Genomic DNA, 6692 nt, shown 5'->3' with positions numbered 1-6692 from the left:
ACTTAAACCCTATAACAGCAGAGGCGGCGCTACCATTAGGCAAAAGTAGGCGGCTGCCTATAGCCCCCAAACCTGGAGGGGCCCCAATCTACTGCCCTCAGTACCACTAATGGCCGAGGCCCCAGAGCAATTACATTTTCTCTGAATATGACATTAAACAATTAAACAATAATCATAAGAAAAATAATAATCATATGTCATGGATGCAAAAATGTAATTGTACCAGCAATTGTACCCCCCAATTTACTTCCCCCCCAAAATGTTAATTCCGCCACTGCATAAGAGTAACTTTTGCATAATATAGAACATTTAAACTCAAGTACATGCAGTATCCTATAAACGACACTCATTTCTACTTTGGGGATTACATATTAACATTTGCAAAATAAATTTAAATTTATACCATTGCTATTTTAGATTATTTTGCTATTTTAGAATTTCTGGCAGATAAATTGGAGTTTCTTTGAGCAGTCTGTGATAGAAAGGCTGTTGGTTGTTTTGGAGAAGGCCCCACAGTGACTCAAATGATTCGGACAACTTGGTAATATAATCTGATGATTCACTGGCTCTCCGCTCACCCACCACCACTGCCCTCCCAGGAAACGGAGACCTGTCCAAACCTATGACAACAAAAAAGTCATTATTAAAGGCATACTGGGAGCATACACGTATTTTTTTCATTCATTCAAAGCTACTGAAATGACCGATATTGTGAACAAAGGTAGAATTATATATATATTTTTTTTACCTAACAATATACAAAGAATGAACCGAGAAGGGACAAAGAAGGTACCAGTTAAGAGGACAGTAAGGCTTGCATATTGGAAAAAAATTGTGCATTTTATCAAGTGGGTTGAGGTTATGGAACAATTTAAGTGAAGAAATAAAACTTTCTATAATCCTATAATGCAGAAGAAGAAGGAGATCTGTTATTTAGTGGAGATACACAGCAGGATGCATCAAATGTAGAACCATGTAAATAAATGGAAAGTAATGCCAATTTAATGGATTAAATATATTTTTGTTATTTCTTCACACTCCTTTTTGAACATGCATTATTATAAGCTATTGAATATATTATGTATGTATTTTATGCTCAAAATAAAGGATTAAAGGTTCCCTATTATGCAAAATTGACTCTTAGCCATGTTAGAATTTTGGTGCTTCCTCAAAAACATACCCAAAGTTGTGCTGTGTTACATTCACATATATTTGAGTGAGCCTTTATTACTTCTGTCTACATCTCCAAAGCTCAAAATACTTTATTCCACCTTGTAATGTCATGTGGTGGTAGCTTTCAAGATAACAGCTACCCTTATCCTGTTCAGTATGATTTCAGAGCTGAAATTAAAACATTCATATTAATAACTGAGTTTGCTGGTCTTACCTCATCGATTGCATCATAGATCCTCTTCTTCACATGGGAATAATCAGACTGGCTTTTCACTGTCACTAGGCTATGTTGGATCATCTCACATGAGTTATTTGTCTGAGGACACATCTCAGTTTTGTCCAAACTTTTGCAGTGCTCCAGTGCCTCCTCCCAGGTCTTTCTTTCGTGCACCATGACCAGCGTGTCCAGGAAACACATAACATTAAGAGGGGTATCACAGGGGTGGCTCTCCCATGTCTGTGTATGTGCATTAAAAGCTCCACAGTCATTAGTAACTGGTTCACCGTTCATCCATGCGCTATAATTTAGATTTTCTCCTTCAGCCCACATCCATGTTTCACCTCCTACTCTATAAAGCCCAATCCATCCAGACTCACCCATGTCCTGAATAAAATATCCCACTTCTCCAATCCCATTTTCGGTGACAGTAGGGAGATCTCCCGCCTGCTCATCCTGGCACACCTTTCGTGCATCATGCCAGGAGAGCCTGGTCTCATAGTAAATGGTGCCGTTTGCTGAAGAGCAGAAGAAGGGATGTTCTTCAGCACATCTTTTACTAGACCAGGTGGAATCATTGTTGTAATATGCACAGTGGCTGCTATGGCCTTGGTCACTCCAGTTAAGGCTCTGGAAGAAGTCACCTGTGGTTGGTTCAACAATTCTGAAGAAATAAACAGATAATAACAAATAAAATCCAAATTGACTATATTTACAAATACATTTCTTATCTAATGTCGTCGTGGGTGTAGCTGCAACGGTGGGGTAGGATAACCAGGCAATCACAGAGGGCTTAGCTAGCTGCAGAGGGCCCCAAAGGACATGCTTTTCTCAACTTACTGGATTGTAAAAGTTGTTATGAAAAGCAATATTTCTTCTTAAATATGAACTGACAAAGTACAAAATAAGCATTTTTAAAGTATTCAACAATCATAAATTTCTTGGTAAGGGGTCCCCAAACCCCTTCTTGCCTATAGGGCCCTGGCTGTCTAGAGACAGCTCTAAGCCCCTAATACTAAAGCACATACACAATCATAAAGCTCCATGTTACTTCACTTTTATTGAAATACACTGTGTAAAAAAAAAAAAATACAGCTGTGTTGTGGAAGCTCAAAAAATGTCCTAGATGTATATTTACTAAATCAATCACACAAACATTTGGCCTACATTATATTATAAAAAGCTTAAACTGTAATACTTTGTTTGTTTTTGATACATACGCAGTGTTGAGCCAGTGCCATGCTGAGTCGTTGTGCAGGTCCCTCTGCAGACCCATCCACACCACGCCCAGACCCTCAGTGACAGAGCTCAGAGTGGAGGCAGACAGTATGTCCAGAGTTAACATGTCGCTGTAGCCAGTCCTGCATTCATTTAAAGCATCTGACCAGGTCATGTTCAAAGGCTGAACGCCTGTTTCATCCTCCAGGACATAATAGTCTAGTGATGCCTGTGATGCTGTGATCACTGCTGTGAGAAGCAAAGGCAAAAGGAGCTGTCTCCCCATCATGAAGACAATCCACCTTTAGACAAATAAAAAAACAACCTGCCCAGTCTTTTATAGAACCACACTTGGCCCCTCCCACCAGTTACTATACTCAGTATGCCTGATACAGTTTCAATTCAAACAATTTTTGTTTGTTACTTGTGATCGGCCCATGGCCTGACATCAGTACTTTAAAGTGCTGTTAAATTATTAGGTAGGGTATGAATTGTTTTTATTTGTATCCCCAGAAATTCCTCAGACATTTACTTTATATTACATTTTACATAATGAGAAAGCTGTTTATGTTTCCATTTTGTATTTTGCTAAGGCCACCATTTTTAGTTATTTAGATAGAGAAGCATTAATGAACATTTGTGTAAATGCTAATTTTGCCACATGGCGAATTTTCATCCATAGTCACTGGACTGACAAGTTAAGACAATGTACATACAAAAGTGTTTACAGCTATTTACATACACAGCCATGAAAACACAACATACAGACATGGGCACAAGCATGCAGAACAAACAGCTTAGATGTAGAACATGAAAGAACACCTATTCATAGTGCCACCACTGGTGAAGAATGAAATTAGACCCACTTAGTCTATAGGTCCAATACAGAATGTTGAGGAATTCATATTCAATGAATGTTTCTCAAAAGATGACATAGTTACAAAGTCACAAATATTTGCCTTTTATTCAGGGTCTGACTTCACTAGCATTGAAAGACGATAAACAAAGCAGAAGCAAAAATAGTGCATACAGTAACTCTAAACGTCTGAAGGGCCATTCAAATCCTTAACATTCAAAGCTGTCCTTCCATGCTCCAGCGGCAAATGAGGCTCCAGGCTATGAGCATTTGAGTAATGTAAATAGTCCTAAAGCGCTCATCACTGATTGCCTTTTTTGGTTTGTTTTGCATGTTTTTAATGTGAATCTTGCATGACATCTACACCTCCCTCCTTGGAGCAGCAACCTCAACCAAAATATTGTAAACAACTGCAAAAAATAATCTTTAACTTTATATGGGAAAACAAAGTCCATTATTTAAGAAGAGATGCTCTTTGTAACCAAAGGGGCAAAGGAGGACTGGAGGTTTTGAGTTTTGAAACTATGAATAATATCTTCAAAATGAAGTGGTTAATGCAATTCCAGGTTGTAATAATAATTTAATAATAAGTAATTCTAAAATAACAATAAAGACTCATAAATAGGTACTTTCCTGGAGGCTGGTGTAAAACACAACTTCTCACCAAACAGTCCAATGAGGTTTTTTTTTTCAGACCAAGAGTTTGTTTTCATACCTGACAGTTGGGTTGATCACAGAATTCTTTGGGTGAATCAAAACATTAATAAGCAAAAGCAGATATTACTACATACAATTAATTTATCCCACCAATACTTCCAAGTCCAGATCTCAGAATATACCATAATCTACAATGCTGTACCAAAAGGAATTTTACAGATAATGACTTTAATTGTACAAATAATTGATATAACCACCAAAATATGCTCCAGCTTCAGGCTTCAAATCACATCTCAGTGGAATTCAATGTACTTACGTTAAACTGGAAAAGGGCATATCTAGTTGGTGGGAAGTTGTGCATTCACAATCCATCACATATAATCCAAACTTCTGGAGAGATTCATTAAACACAGACTATAACTGTGACTTTTGTTGAGCCAGAAACCATCATTCATCTAGTCAGTGTGATACAGTAAAAACCTCTGGGTACACCCACATGACCTCATCCATAACAAATACATACAGGATATAGGATCAGCCCCCAGGAACGCCACATTCTCTGTCACTTTCACAACCCCTCCAAGGCCTTTTCCTTTTGGTGCAGACTATCATTATTTTGACCAAATTTCACATCCACAAAACAAACTGGGGAAAAAGTAAACCAAATGGCTGTTAAATAGTTACAGTGCCTCATGTTAAATATGGGTAATTGAGGCCACCACATCAGAAAAGTTACAAATTGTACCTTTACATTTAAACTGTCTTCTGTTCTGTTAGAAATATAATTGATAAATTCCCATTATTTCTGCTCTTGTTAAGTATTCACCACCCTTTACAATTCGTCTGTTACATTAACTCTTTCCCCCTTGGACGCCTACTAGGAATGCCCCATACATATATCGCTAGGGCTACCCATAGAGCATAATTACATAAAAGAAAACAGACTTCTACTAGTGATTATAAATGATTTTCACACTTGTGAACTTTATTGAAACACATAAATAGTTGGTATTTCTAGAAATCTTAGACTCTGAACTCTTCATTTTTGGATGTTTAAATGTGATTCAACTCATTTACAGGTTTATAACAGCTCAATGAAAATGAGAGTTTATCTGGTCAGGTGCAAAATTGAACAAAAAACTACATTCAGCATCTGATATATGCATGTTCTGAGTGCTATATTAATAAAAAAGTAAAAAATATTGTCAAAGGGTTTAAACAGATTTCATATCACCAGAAACAGTATAAAAATCACTTTCTCCAAAGTTAACCATAAAATATGTCCACTCCTCATTATTTGTAAAACTGTGCGCCGCAATCTTTCCATTGCTCATGTTTCGTGTTGTGTTTTTTCCAGAAGCTACAATCATCACTACTTCAATTAACTTTGTAAAAAAATCAGCGAAAACGCATCCTTGAATCCTATTGGTCAGCCAAATATGAGTTGTAGTGGCCCCCACCTATTGCAGCCTCTGTTTACATGTGAAAAACCGAAACCGTTTCTAAAGGTCGTCAAATTACTTCTTTAGTGATATAGTGGAGGTGTCAAAACACGTCATTAAGGATACAAGGAGGGTCATCAAATGTCATCTTCATGGGGGAAAGTTAAAGGTACACTGTGTAACATTTATAGTGGAGGGTCTGCTTTTCTGCTTATCTCCATAGAAATGTTATTGTTATGTCTAAAATGTTAAATTAAACCTACCTGTCATAAGGGAGACAAGCAGGTGACAGCACTGCACTACAGATCTGTGGAGAGTCGCCTTTGTTCACAAAAGGAGTCATTGTATTTTTGAGCAATAGAAACAAATTAATAAATACTAGATAGATTTGTTTAATGGTTGGAAATAGAGCTCACTCTGAATTTGCCAGGCAACTGTTGCCTAATGCTACATTAAATAAATAAAATCAACAACGTCTCTGGGCATAGCCCAGAAGATAAACATATCTAAACTAAACAGAAAAAGCTCACACCCTGGTTTGATAATTGACAGAGACAGTTCATTTACAAAAAGGTAAGTATAATTGACCTTTTTTCCATTTTTTTCCTTGAAGATGCAGTATGAGCATTTTCTGGTGGGGGGTATGCGACCTGCCTGTCTCCATGAAGTTTCATTGCTTGGTATTGCATGTTCCTCAGTTCAGCATTAGATTGTCTACATCACATGGAGAAAAGTGGGAGATGTGTAGATCAGAACTGCATCACGATAGGTATGCAGGTTTTTAAGGTATTTATGGGCAATAAAAACACCTGAAATGGATTAACTATAAAATGAAGGTTAATGCTATAGTGTGGAACATGAAAAGCAGTAACATCTCCATGAACGGCTGACAGGTCCACATTAGACCTTTAATGCTTGTGCAACTCTACTCTTTACTTCTATTAGAGTATTATGTTTTTTACTACCTTTTTGCATGTTTTTACTTACATTGTTTGTTTGTCTATTTTAGGTTAAAATGTTGTACATATTTTTAATTATTCTATTCCCATTTAAACCTGAATCAAAGAGAAACAGAAGCCTAATTTGAAATAATATACTGAAGAACTAAATAGACTAACTAAATATCTGA

The sequence above is a fragment of the Boleophthalmus pectinirostris genome, unplaced genomic scaffold (assembly GCF_026225935.1).
Source record: "Boleophthalmus pectinirostris isolate CB_2022bp ecotype Guang Dong unplaced genomic scaffold, ASM2622593v1 HiC_scaffold_22, whole genome shotgun sequence".
NCBI classification, from domain to species: domain Eukaryota; kingdom Metazoa; phylum Chordata; class Actinopteri; order Gobiiformes; family Gobiidae; genus Boleophthalmus; species Boleophthalmus pectinirostris.
The sequence above is the reverse complement of the archived record's forward strand: the minus strand, read 5'-3'. Positions refer to the sequence as shown.